Source organism: Gorilla gorilla, chromosome 14, assembly GCF_029281585.2.
Source record: "Gorilla gorilla gorilla isolate KB3781 chromosome 14, NHGRI_mGorGor1-v2.1_pri, whole genome shotgun sequence".
In the NCBI taxonomy this organism is placed as follows: Eukaryota; Metazoa; Chordata; class Mammalia; order Primates; family Hominidae; genus Gorilla; species Gorilla gorilla.
In genome coordinates, this window is record NC_073238.2 from 116,940,549 (window position 1) to 116,955,860 (window position 15,312).

Genomic DNA, 15,312 nt, shown 5'->3' on the forward strand with positions numbered 1-15,312 from the left:
CAGGATGGTGAGAGATACGTCCCTACAGCCTCTGAAACGGCATTATTTTTCTATCATTTGGCTTCTCTTTTCATACATAAACATGTATAAACATATTGTAACTAATAAAGATATTTGGTTGTGAAAAAGTAGAAAGATTATTTTCATCATATAACTTTTTCCTATCATTATTAATAGTAAAAATTAAATAAAGAAAACATATCTCCAAAAGGCTCTCTCGCATTACTATGCATTCCAACAGCCCTTGGATGGAAGTAGCTCTCCCCCGTATTACATTGGCAGGGTCTTTGCAGGGCTTGCAAAGAAACACCAGATTAAAGGAATTTTTAGTGTAAAAATTAGTAATAAAAATATCATTTCAGTATCAGATCTGTGGTGGAGAAGTGATCTTTTCCTAAGAAAGAAGATATTTCATTGTACTGTGTAAAACCATGTGCTCAGGGTTATAGGGGTGTCAACTTTTTGGTGCACCATCATATTATAGATTCGAATGTCGCTATGTTGAATTAATAGATCCCATTTATCATTACCACAAGTTGTCCTAGGACAAAAAGAGGGCAACATTCAGGGTCCTATCCAACTGAAATTGACAAAAAAAATAATTTTAAAAAGAACCAAGGATTGCTGAAGACAGTATTTCTAGATGGTAACTTGTGTCATGTATACCAAATAGATGTTAAACTATTCAATATGCTGCTAAGTATCCTCATGTCTCTGAGCCTAACGAAACTATACTACATAATGTATTTCCATCAAATATAAGACATTATATAATTACTCAAACATTAGCTTTAGTTTTATCCCTTTGAGCAAATACCTTGATGAACAATAATCATGGCTGTCTTAAAAGATGCCTCGAGGAGGAAATGTTTAACACACTGTCATCTAAGTTGGTGCACTGAACTGCAACCTCGTCCTCAACGCTGAGCCATAAACATTTTACTCTCTGCTTCCCTTCCTTCACAGAAATGTTCTAAGTATCTTCCCTATGCCAAGCCCCCGATTCCCAGCAGAATTCCCTGAAGAGGAGCCCTTCTGAGGGTCACAGTCGCAGCCTCTCCTCAAGACAGCACATGCTTCCCCACGTCTCAGCCCTGTCTTACCTCTTGATTTAGAAAGCTCTCCTCTTCCACGAGAGCTCCTCCTCCTGTGAGTTTTGTCCCCCAGGCCTTCGGAGCTCTGAAACCTGCTTCCTTCATTGCAGCTCCTCTTTCAATCCCTCTCTCTCCCTCCTCTCTTCACTGGCCTTTCCCCTTAGCCCATGGACAAGCCCTTGAACCCCAAAAAAATCTTCCTTCAACCCCGACTTTCCCCTAAATCTCCAGTAATTCAACATCCACCTCTTCAAGGTGACATTGCTAGACAGAGTAACTATACCTCCACTTTTAACTACCCGCTCATTCAGGGCTGGACCAGACTAGCCCTCCGGGCAGGCTAATTATTTCAAGCCCTTTCAAACCATTATTTTATCTTCCTTTATTTTATGCTGCACTAGAGAAGACAATTTTTATGAATGCAAATTGTATGTCTCTCCATCAGTTCAATAAGGGATTTATTTCATGAACTAAACCTATGCTGTTAACTGATTTAGAATTGTCCTTCATTGTATGTATACATATGTAACTAAACTGCACAATGTGCACATGTACCCTAAAACTTAAAGTATAATAAAAAAAAGAATTGTCCTTCATTTTGCTCATTTCCAGTCACCTCTAACTGACAATATTAGGTCCCTGAGTATACATTAAAGGCAGAAGAAAATTACAGATTAGAAGGCTGATTCAAAAATGTTTATAAAAACTGTTTTGACTCTCAGCTCTGCAAAATATATCTTCTTTTTGGTTTTCTATTGCAATATTACAAACCAGACTACTTCTTGGAGACATATTAAAGCAATTAACATTTAGGTAATAAAGTAAATTATATTTTCCTTGAAAACAAGATTCTGCCATGCATCTTTTCAGTTACAGGATGTACACATTGTAACTGACCACTTGCAGCAACTGTCATTGAGATAGTCCCTGAGTTGAGGTCGTGGCCGCATATTTATTCATTGTTTCAATTTGTGAAAGCATCCTTGGAAGAGTTTTTACCTGTCCACTTAAAGTTCTTGGCAACTTCAGTTGACATCGACATTGACATTGAATTGACATTGGGTTGATTATACTTTGGTTCATGCGTGTTGCAATTTCCTCCAAATGATAGTCCACCAGGAAGTCTGCCAGCTGACCCGTCCCTCACAGCACACTTCCTAAGATGCTATATGTGGTGGTTACAAAGGTGGGCTCTTCAGCCAGATGGCCTGGGTTTGAATCAGAACTTGGTCATTTATTAGCTCTATGATCCTAAGGTAGCCATCTGACTTTTCCATGCCTCAGTTTCCTCCACTGAAAAACGAACTAATGCTGAAACCTATCTCACTAGAGTGTTGTGAGGATTCTAGCTAATAGACCAGGAACAAAGAAAGGGCTCCATAAATAATAGCTAGCTATGCTAATTTTAAAGTTATCCCATTTATCTCCTAAAACTATTCTTACTGCTGTCTGTATAATGCCTATTTCAATATTCTTATTTTCTTATTCTATTCAATTTTTGACAATAGATAATATTTTGGAATGTAATATTTTTGAGATGTTCTTCAACATTTCAGCTTCAATACTTCAGCAACAATGCTTCCTCCTGGCTTTCCTCTTAATTCTCTGAACATTATTCAGTCTCCTTTTGTAAGTTCTGTCTTCATCTCTGAAATCTGCTTATTCTTTCAGTTTTTGGCCTTTTAGTTCTCATTGTACCTGATCTCTTTAGGGAACATCATCTACTCTCTTACAATTAGCGCTTTGATTATGATGGTTCTCAAATCTATGTCTGCAGCCCACTTAAGCCAAATCTATATTTCTAACACTGTCAGCACATTTTTCTCATGAACAGCCACCAGAATTCAATTTATCAGTTTAACCACACATTCTACCTTCCTTCCTCTACCCCCTTTTCAAACCTCTCTTCTTTCTTTCTGTATTTTCTACAGAAAATGGTTAATGGTACCAATTTTTAACCTTGACATCCTAGCCGGGAACATTAAGATCATATTTAACTCCATTTCCTCCCCCAATATATGTTTAAGAGCCAATTTTCCTATATTCTACCAGATTCCTGGAGCTTATTTTCAAACATGACTTCCTGTCTAGTCCTGGCCATTTTTCTTCCCAGTTTAATATTTAATGGATTCTTATTTTTCTCAAAATAAAGCCTATATTATTATTATAACACTCAAGCCCTATCTCTTTCTGCCTCCCATTCCATCCAACTAGGGAATCCTATAGGCTACTCCTTTAGGGCTGTTACATACTCTCTTGCTTCATGGAATTTTTTTCTTGCTTTTTCTCAGTTTGGAATGTCCTAGCCTATCCACCTGCCAAGGGAGATCTACTTCTTTTTTCCTCCATGCAATGCTTAAATGTCTCATCTTTCCTAAGCCTCTCTTCCAGTCAAAATTAATGACAAAGATTTGGGGCACTTGCCTTTATTCTATCTTTTAATACTGGGTCTTCCTCTCCTACTATGTAATCTCTCTGAGAGCAGACACAAAATTGTGTACATTTTTGTCCCCTATGCGTCCCCACACTGATGTCTATCACAAAGACCTGTAGTAGGTATTCATGTTTCGCAAACATAATTATGATGTGTACACCATGAATATTACTCTACATCACACAACTCTATCCAACGTCAGTCATACATCTTCTAATGCAAAGTTTTACTAATACTTATCTATTAATAAAACTACATCATTTATACTCTGCCTTCCCAAAAGGACTTCTTGCAACCTAGAATGATAGATACAGGTAATATAAAAATATTAAGTATGAAAGAATGAGAGTCCTCAATAAAGGGGATGAGGAAATGTAGGATTCTGTTCCTCCCATTGTGTTCGCAGAATAACAGGTGGGTGCTTTCAATCAAGCATACATACCATCTGGCGTCTTGTCTGCTGAGCTACGTAAACCACCCGCCTTTGTTTTACATCATATATTGCATGCACCACATTTTTGACTCTCAGACACTTCCAGATTTATTTATTTTAAATATGTTTACCAAGGGAAACTCTGCATATGATACTCTTCATTCCTCATTGAATAACAGCCAAGTTTTCTTATTGAACGTTTATGTTGACCAACATTTTCTTTCATGTTTGCTAACTGTGAAATGGCAAAACGGAAACATGCTCTTTTGATTTCTTCCTCATGGCAGTTTTCCCTGTTTCAAAGATTTGTTTTCATCCAAAATGAACGACGTTAACTTTATCCCACTATATTTATCCTCAGGTAGGTTGGACAGTTTTTCTTCTTCACCAACACAAAATGTAGTTTCTAGTTTCTCAATGGTAGCTTTAAAAAATTAAGATACATTCCTCTGTGGTAGGGGGTGCCATTTAGGAAATGGTGAAAACGAAACAAACAGAACACTAAAGTCAATCAAAATCTCATTATCTTCCTCTCTAACACTGAAGGTGCCCTCTGCCCCTTAAACTTACTCAGAGGTATTAATTGAATAGCATATGATTAAAGAAGCTTGAAACTAAAATTGCCTAATGAATACTTAATATCCTTTTCCTTGAGATTGAAAACAATGTTCTCCTATCCATTCATTCATCTATCATATTCAATTATACTAACATTATCTGTACTCACTGATCCTTTCTTAGGCACCAAACCCTTTGTTAAGTTTTTTGTTAACATTATCTAGTTTCATATTGAAAGTACCCCGAGGAGTTGGCTATAATTCCCATTTTACAGATAAGAAAGAAGAGGCTTAGGGAAGTCAAGAATCCTCCCGTTATTGCACACTAAATAAGTGCTAGTACCAGAATTTTTGTTTCAGTGATTCTAAAAGTGTGCTCTTAACAGTTCTGCTATACTGTCTTCTAAACATAGCACACCTCTGTCCTATGCAAGCTGAATATTAAAATATAAAACCTCCTCTTCCATTGTTAGGTATATTTTAAGCACAGTCTCGAATATATTTTGGGTTGATTTAAACATACAGTTCTCAAGACTACTGAATGTTGTCTTCTCTCCTCCTAACATCATTTTATTCTAATGTTCCTTTATTTCATATTCTCACTTCCTTCTGTATTGAGGAAGCAGAATATCTGTTTTTCTTGGCTGCATCTTGAATGGTTATGCACCCCAGGGAAGATGTCAGAGTCCAACCTTGCCCTAACACTTAGAAGACCTAGAAGGAGCCAGTGCTGCCTGGGAGTTCTCACTCACAGCAGACTTTGTGAGTTTTATGGATACCCTTCGTTTGCTAGACTCCAAAATCTTACATGATTACATTAAGCTCTGTTGTCCTAATTTCATTTAAATCATGCAACCAACAAGAGTATTAATAACTAATGTTTACTTAGTACTTGAGACATGCAGGACTCCATGCAGAAAATCTCACATGACTTTTACAACTTCATCCCCACAACAAGCTTACAGCTTAGAACGACTATTATCACCATTTCACAGATGATGTGTGGCGCAGAGACATGGGGATGAATAGGAGAAATGAACTTATATTTTGTGGGCACTGTCCATTATTCTTTCCACTATTTCTTGCTACTGGTAAGGGTATGTATAAAAGATCCTAAAGTTGTGACTAATGAGGATTTTCATGGCAGACAACTGCCTTTACCTGAACATGGGCTGCTCTCTTGGCTTGGAAGACACCACTCTCCTGGCTGTCCTCTTCCCTCTCTAGTCCCTCCTTCTCAGCCTCCTCTTCTGGATTCTCCTTCTTTATCCTACCTCAAGGCTTCTCAGGCCTTGGTCATGGTTAATAAAATAAGTGTTGCATTTCCAACAGCTAAGTGTGTACTTACCAATGGCTATAATTGGAGATTTAGGATTTAATGAAGACTAAAGGAGTTTTAATTCCAAATTTTCCAGATTAACTCTGAATTGTGACAGTGGACAGATCAGAGGTGAACTTAGGGTGAATTATTTGAGCATGCTGTGGAAGGCTTCCTCAAACTGAACAGCCTTCTGTTATTCAATTCATTAAATGACGATTCTATTCCAGGCATTGTACTAGTCACTGATACACTGCTGTGGTCTGAATGTTTACATTCCTCCAAAATTTACGTATTGCAATCCTCACCCCCAAGGTGACAGTATTAGGAGGTGGGAATTTGGGGAGGAGATTAGGTCAAGAGGGCAGAGCCCTCATAATTGGAATTAGTGCTCTTATAAGAAGGCCCGAGGGACCTTGTTTGTTCCTTGCACCATGTGAGAACACACCTAGAAGTCACTGTCTATGAGGAGTGGGCCCTCATCACACAGCACTGAATCTGCCAGTGCTTTGATCTTGAACTTCCCAGTCTCTAGAACTGTGAGAATTAAATGCTTGTTGTTTATAAACCACTGAGTTTATGATATTTCTTTATAGCTGCCTGAAAGAACAGACTAAGACAGATACCAAAGTTAAGAAGATAACCTTTGTCCTTAAGGAGCTCCCTGTCTACCAGGGAATAGAAAGGTATAAACAAACACTGCAATTACAAACTAAAATAAAAGGGTCCTATATTAGAGCTCCATAAAAGGTATATTGGGAGTACAAAGGAAAAAGTGGTTCATTTATACCAGCTCCCCCTTCCTAGCCCAATTCCAGTGTTGGGGAGTGGGCCTTATGAGGGATGTGACTCCAGGGGACTTTGCAGGCAGTAGCAGGTGGAAAGGGTAAAGAGCAGTCCAGAAAAAGGAGGTGGGTGTGCACTTTGCTAATATGTCTATTAGTGTGCTAGTTATTCTGGAAAGAACTTGTGTCATTTATTCCTCAAAGACCCTAACCCATCTCAGTTATAAGATCGAGTAGATGGAAACCCTCTGAGCATTTATTTGTAATTTGCCATAATACCTGTAAAGAGCAATGGGAAAAAAATGCAATAATATTACTGAAACTTTTATTAAATAAATGTATAATTATAGATGGATAAAGCCATATTTTATAGGTATCATTAATATTCAAACTAATTGGGGGAGAAGTTATCTCTATTCACCTGGTAAAGAAACAGATTTAAAGAGTTAAAATGACATACTCAGGTCTCAGAGGTAGTAAGTGGAGAAGATGGAATCTGACCTGGGGTATCTTGATTCAAAATGTATTATTTCCACTGAATTATTTCCCTTTTCCTTTTTGTCTATAATGTCATACTTTGATATCTGTCAATCTGGTGAGCCAAGTTGCCACTAAAAATATTTGTCTCAGTTTCTCTGTCTCTCAGATACAAATTTAGTATGTTGTGAAATATATGGATCATTTTTTAAGTCCTGAATTTTAAATTAATGGTGAAAGAGCTGTTTACACGGAACAGCAGGTTGCAAATCAACAGCTTATCAAGGTCACATAAAATAAGTACTCTGCTTTGCATTTTGATCTGTTTATGTCTTTAAAAAGTAATCTCCTTCACCTTTTGGTGTCCTGTGAATCTGGAAAAATATTCTTTGTGAACAGCAGTGACAGGAGGTGAGTTGGCTACAAGAATAGGCTAGAAATGTTTAGAAATGAGAAAAATCATTTAAAGCAAGAGCAGAAGGCACGGTCTGTGGGGTAAAACAGCTTCATCGATAGAATTAAAGAACTGTAAGCCACAATTCTTGAGATTTATAACAGAAATATACTAATTATGCTATTTTAGAATTATGTTACTTCTTAAGCATTCAGTAACTGACAAACCAGCCAAATATAGCATATGTTATGTCCTCCCTCCTGTGACCTGTCCAATGGCTATCTCATTACTCATGAGAACCTGCTAGAGAAAGAGCACAGAGAAGTCAGATCTCATCAATCCAGTGATATCAAGAGGACAGTCTGAATTCAGATAACTGACTCCACCTCTTTCTGGCTGAAACACATTGGCAAATTACCTAAGCTCTCTAAAACTCTGTTTCTCCACCTACAAGATAGTCAGTATGGCAGTAATTCCCAACTCACAGGGTCATTATAAGGGCTAAACAAAAGAATGAATGCAAAAATTCTGACACATAAAAAATGCTCAATTAACTGATACTATTATTAGCTGTTGCTGATTGTGATAGAGAAAATAGCCTGAGACTAAAATGCAAACTATATTAGAGTGTGCTGTGGTTTATGTAGGGATTTTATTTTTATTTTTTCTAATCCTTATTCCCACTTGTTTTCCTAATCAATAGAAAGAGGCAGACTACTATAAACATGAAATTAAATAAATGAATCCCTCAAGAATTTACACCTAAGTATCCAAAGTCATGTATTACACATACATTGAACAAACCTAACTACAGTTAACACTAAATGTTTAACATGTTTTTATTTTAGCTATTAGGTGATTAAAAGTAGAAAAAAAAAATCACAGTCATATGGAGCTACAAGCCGAAGAAAAGAATAAAACTAAAAATAACTTTCACATCCACATCAACAACAACTTTACCTAAACAGTAAGTTGCAATGCTATATATCCTATCAAGCTATCACAAGAAATTTAAATAAGAAATAACTCTAGGCAAACATTCAGTGACAATTATATTCTGTTAGGTTTTTTATTTATTGCAAATAAAACTACCACATCTACAATGTTTTATTTTCAGAGAAGCGTTTGCAAATATCAATCTGAACCCTTCTCTTTTATTTTGACATATAGAAATAAAACATAAAATTATGAATAATTAACAAGTTGATTTTAGGTGAAAATGTAAGAATTCTAAATCCCAAGTCATAAGAGCAATTATGATCTTCTCTTGATTCCCTTAGTATAGCTAATGTATATTTTAACATATATTTTGACACAAAAATAAACACGATGTAAATCGTTATAGATTTATTTCTTCAGGCTTTTCTTTTACAATTGCTTTAAGTTAAACACCCTGTAACACATGCCATGTGGGAAAGAAATGCCTTTATAGATGAGCATTAGAAAACCCTGAATAAAAAATTACTTTTATATTTGATGACAATAAAGTAGTAGTTTTATCTTGAAATGTGCTTATCATATATTAGGTGAAACAGGAGAGGCTTTAACCAAATTATATGCTGGTCCAAAAGGAGTGTCCCCCACCTTTTCCAGTGCTGCCTGCTCTGCCTGAGACATCCGTGCAGCCTTCCCTTCTTCCCCTGAGGTCTTGCCCCTCTCACTTTCTCAGTACAGCCTCCCCTGGTCCCACCTCACACCATTCCCTTATGATTCATTTTTCTACCAAAGCATTCCTCAGCATCTAATATGCCATTTTTGTTGTTGTTGTTGTTGTTGTTTTGAGACAGAGTCTCACTCTTGTTGCCCAGGCTAGAGTGCAGTAGCATGATCTCGGCTCACTGCAACCTCTGCCTCCTGGGTTCAAGCGATTCTCATGCCTCAGCCTCCCAAGTAGCTGGGATTATAGGCGCCCACCACACCCGGCTAATTTTGGTATTTTTAGTAGAGACAGATTTCACCATGTTGGCCAGGCTGTTTTCGAACTCCTGACCTCAGGCGATCCACCCACCTTGACCTTCCAAAGTGCTGGGATTCCAGGCCTGAGCCACTGCATCCAGCCTCATTTTTTTATTTAACTTGCTTTTTTTTTGTCTAGCTTCCCCCACTGGAATGCAAGTTCCACCAGGGCAGGGACTTTTACCTGTTTTGTTCACAGCTGTACCCTCAGCACCTATAACAGAGCCTGCTACTAGGAAGAGCTTGAATTAAATTGTTAAGCAAATGAGTGAACTTGGGAGATCATCTCTGGTGCAACTCCCTAATTCTGTAGATGAAACACGTGACTCCCCATAGCTGAAGATGGAGTCAGAGAAGAGAATCTTCTATGGCATCATACTGCCTATATAAATTAGTAGAAAACCCAGCCACTGTTCCAGGAAGCTTACTCTTGTTGACACACAACGCAGACACTTTTCCAGGAAGCTTACTGTTGTTGACACACAAAACAATGAGGTCAGTGAGTAACTGAAGCCTCTATTTGCATCATGCTGACTTTTAATGTGCTTCTAATTGGTTTCTTGTCAAGTTTTTAAACATCTATCTTCAACTGTTAAATAAACTATGCTCTTCCATATTTGACTACTATATGGTAGACAACTGTCCACCTTACATGAGGTATCTAGATTAGTCAAAATCAGAGACAGAAAGTAGAAAGGTGGTTGCCAGGGACTGGGGAAAGTGGAGAATGTGGAGTGGTTGAACAGGCAGAGTTTGGGTTTTGCAAGATGGAAAGAGCTCTAGAGATGGAAGGTGGTGATGGTTGTACACATCACCACCATCAATGTGAAGGTACTTCATACCATAGAAACATACACTTAAATGTGAAGGTACTTAATACCATGGAAATATACACTTAAATGTGAAGGTACTTAATACCATGGAAATATACACCTAAATGTGAAGGTACTTAGTACCATGGAAACATACACTTAAATGTGAAGGTACTTAATACCATGAAAACATACACTTAAATGTGAAGGTACTTAATACCATGAAAACATACACTTAAATGTGAAGGTACTTAATACCATGGAAATATACACTTAAATGTGAAGGTACTTAATACCATGGAAATATACACCTAAATGTGAAGGTACTTAGTACCATGGAAACATACACTTAAATGTGAAGGTACTTAATACCATGAAAACATACACTTAAATGTGAAGGTACTTAATACCATGAAAACATACACTTAAATGTGAAGGTACTTAATACCATGGAAATATACACTTAAATGTGAAGGTACTTAGTACCATGGAAATATACACTTAAAAATGGTTAAGATGGCACATTTTATGTTATGTGCATTTTACTATAATTAAAAATAAAATAAAATAATTTTTTAAATAATAGGCAATTTTCAACATTTTTTTCTGAAATGTTGAGAGATTACATTACTATCTTCACAGTGTTCAGAATTATTCTCTCAAGTTCTGTACATACTTCATTAATATATATACATATATATGTCAGACACATTGAATGCATATTAGTCATAAATTACATCTGAGCTTATGAAACATACACGTTTGTCATCTCCCCAGCGATGTGTATGAGTTATGACATTGGAACCTGGAATTCCATTTACTTTCTGTGTATGGAGAAGCCATGTGTAGAAAAGACTGTTTGGATGAGTGATACTTTAAAGCACTGTTTGGGTAGGAGAAGTAAAGTCTTGTTATTATCAGAGGAACATGAACTCTGCTTCCTGTGCAGGTATATCTCAGGTTTCCACATAGAATACAGTATCTGTCATACTGAGAGCTCCCACAGAACAAGATTTTTTTTGTCTGGCCAAACCAATGTATCATTTGAAAATTATCTGATTTATAAATTTGGTTTACTCACAAAGTCTACTGCATATATGCCCAGTGAATTTCTGAAACAAAAAACACAAAATCATTTAGCAGCATTTATTCCTTTGGAAACTATATTTTGGGATCTATTTATATTTTTCTGTAATGTTTAATCATGCCAAACAATATGATCCATTAATCATGTAGGATAATATTAAAATTCCAGTGTGTCATTAAAGTTTTACAAATGAATCAATTAAAGTTATGAATAATTCAGAGATCTAATATCCACTTAGCTGTCAATATAACCAAATACAATCATTCACTGAAAATTCTTTGCTTTGTTCTTTGCTGCTCAAAGTTTGGTCTGTGAGCCATAAGTGCCCTGGTCACCTGGGAACTTGTTTGAGGTAGAAAACCCCAGGCACCACCTACATCTCATGTAATAAAATCCTTAGCTGATTCGTGTGCACCTTAACATTTGAGAAGGACTTCCTAGGGATATATAAAGATATACAATACAAATGTTGCAAATTTATGGTCAAAAAGGATCAGGATCAGGGAAGAAAATTTGTTTATTTTTTAATCCCTTATTTCTTAGCTTGTAAAACATATTTTCTAGAGAAAAATGTGTCTCTTCAAGGCAACTGGATATTTTGATGCAAGATCCCTGACTTTAAAACTTTGGGATTGTCAGAGGCACTGAAACCAGAGTGACTCTATCTTGAATAGGTGCTGGGTAAAATGAGGCTGAGACCTGCTGGGCTGCATTCCCAGGTTAGGCATTTTTAGGCACAGGATGTTTACAATTCAGGGAACAGATTAGTAATATTTACTGAATAGACCCAGGACTTTTAACAGACCCAGCAAACGTCCTGATGTCCCGATATCTTAACAATAAAAGCATTCATAGTTTAAGAATTAGTTTTGCTTTAAAGATAGTAACATAAATTCTTGTGGAAGACAATAGTTACACAAAGCTTGGCAATCCTTTGTCAGGAACCTTTGTAGTAGAGCACACCTTCCCCATGACTTTTGCTCTGTTGTCTTATACGTAAACAAGCTTCAAACCTAAGGTGAGTGCGTCCCTCCTCTTGCTTTGGGGAATGCCCTGCTCTGTCTATTCTTTCATCTCTTAACTTTCTAATAAACTTCTTTCACTTTACTTTGTGGACTTGCCCGAATTATTCGTTGCACAAGATCTAAGAACCCTCTCTTGGGGTCTGGATCAGGACCCCTTTCTGGTAACAGGATCAGCAGATCAGGGATGAGAACAGGAAAAAATGATTGAGAATGGCCTAAAATTACAGGCCTTTGCAGAAGGAAAATCCTTCAACAGACTCAGGAAGACTTTTGCTTGCAGTAAATAGCCCATCAATGCCCGCTGACCCTTTGACAGACTGAGAACTCTCACCGGACGCAAACAGGAAGCCTGACCCTATTTGAAGAGCAAACGATTGGTGGCACAAATAGAACGAGGTGCACTGCCCCAGGAAGACAAACAGTACAAGTGAGTGGAGTTTTCCAGGCTGTGGAAAGAAGAGCCTGATCTCGGGCTAGTGCCTGGTTTCCCTCCCCCAGGACTGTGCATTGTCCACCCTCTAAAGGACCTCTGGAATAGGAGTTAGAAATGTGCCCGGGGTCAAACAATTCACACTGAGCAAAGAAAGCTAACAAGTAAGCGTGTTTTCTTGCAGCCTCTTGGTAAAGTGGGTGTCTAGTAAGTCCACATGGACATTGGATGCGGAACCCTCATTTGCATCACCAGCCTAGAGCAGGTGCAGGGTGATTCCCTTCACTCATGCCGAAGTGAGAAAGGCCCAGAGAAGCCAGGCTGGAGAGTGCTGAGCTCTCAGAGGGCCTCCCAGCAGGAGGGGACTGGAAAGGCGCTGGAGTGCTGAGAGTTGGTTGCGCAGGACTGCAAAGGAGCACAGAGGGGGCCGCACTGGGTCCCAAGAATGCCATTCTCCTGTGTGATCACGCCTCACAGGTACTGCTGGCAAACCAGGCCTAGAGGAGGCTGCCAGGAACACTGTAGGCTGCAGGACTCCCATCTTCTCTGTTGTTTGCTCAGCTTAGTGTTGTCCACCACAAGGAAGACTTTCTGATAGAGCGTTATCTCACACTCCCACTCACCTGAGACCTTCCCACACACATTTGCCGACATTCAAAAACCCTAGAGACTCACATGTCTGCAGAGTGGGGCATTCTTTCTCTGAGAACATCTGAAAAACGTGAGGTGGGTTCCCTGCATCCGAGCAGCAGGAGGCCCTCTGCACAGGGGAGGGGATTGAGCTGGGTGTGTCTTTCTCCAGCCCCAGCAAAAGCGCCGGAGAGGCTCTGGAAGAGAATAAATCCCTGGGAATAGAGGCTGTCCCTCGTCCCTGCAAGGAACGCATGCCCATCCCCTTGAGGAGTGGTGAATGTCACAATTCACAATTGAACATCTGTTACTTTGGTGCAAACCCTGTTTCAGCAGAAGGAGTATTTGCACCAGATTTCGAAACTACTTGGGGTTTTTTACACTTCAAAAAAAAAAAAAAAAGAATTACAAACCTGGTTCAAATCAAGCTAAAAATTTTTTGATATTACCAGAATTTTTAAATCATCTAAGCCATAAATTAAACACATTTCTAAAAAACTGTCTTCAGCCTTTCAAGGAAAAATATGTATAGTGTAGAACTGACCCCTGAACACTCAATCTTCTGTAAATTAACAAATAATAATTATGAGTTTAAAATAACAAATCTAAAACATCTTTTTAAAGTGAGGTGTTGATTTCAATAAAGAAGTGATTTGACTTACAACTATATACGTATGCAGATTTTTGGACCACATCTACTGAGGAAATCTGTCTTGGCATTCACTCTAAACTAGTATTAAGGACACATATTACCTAAATAGTCATGTTTTTAAGATCTACTTAAGTTTTAATTATGCAGCTATTTATACTCCCTTAAATCTAGTTAGTTACCATTTATGTACCTGGGATGTGTTTCATGGGCAACGTTTTCTTTATTATCATTGAATTTGTGTCTTAATTGAATTGCATGCTTACTAAATGAAATAATTCAAACATAAGAAATTTGTATTGTAAAGGCTGCACTCAGTCAAAATATTCTAAAATATATTAAAGAAAGGATTTAACAAGAATATACAAAGTGATGGCTTTAAGAGATGAGATAAAGATTAATCCAAGGATTAACAAATGCCACAATTCAAAATAAAACAGGTTGCAACTACTTTTCCAGAGATGATTTAAAATGTGTAGAATATAAAGAATGTTTCCATCTTCTGTCCTGTCTTGTATATCCTTTCAACATGCACTTTTATTGCAGCGGTATTTGTTTTCCGGACTGTTACTCTAAACTGTAGAAGATACACACTTCATCAGCATGCTTGACACTGTTTCTTTCCATTAAAAGCCATTTATATATCTCACATCTCAATCAGATGATATTTCAGAGAGAAACTGAACTTCCCTCTTTCTTTAAGATGTATTTTATGAACACAGTTTATAATAATGTACATATTTATAAGCTGTCAATGAGTGAGAGCATTATATTTTCACCAGAAGTATTTCTACGTTGTTATAGCCAAGAAGACAGATTCAAAGTATGGACGGTGATATGGCAGACAGCCAGGATCATTGATTCATTTTTAGAGCAAATTAGCTGGAGACTTATTAATGTAATTAGAGATTTATTAATGCTATTTAAACTATTAAAATAACCTCACAGTGCTTTTACACAAGTTTCCCCTAATTTTCCCTTACCTCTTGCTCATTTATGTGACTTACGTGTCTGGTTCATGTGTCTGTCCTTAGAAAGGTAGTACATATAAAATAAAATGCACATTGCTGAAAAGAATAGCAGGACTGAATACAGTTCTGTACACCTATGACCTATGTTGCCTATCTGCTTAATGGAGTGGAAAGCATGGTGGACTCAAAAGACGATGGAACTCAGAGGCAGAACACTTCACTGCAGCTGAGGAAGAGAAAGAAGTTCAGTAACTCGCTGG

The 15,312-nt window shown here is 37.6% G+C and overlaps 1 protein-coding gene across 4 annotated transcripts in view; it reads right to left on the reverse strand.

The window, feature by feature from the left end:
* FGF14 (fibroblast growth factor 14) overlaps positions 1-15,312 on the reverse strand; it is a 679,448-nt gene that overhangs the window by 501,282 nt on the left and 162,854 nt on the right. The gene's annotated exons all lie outside the window — the stretch shown is intronic.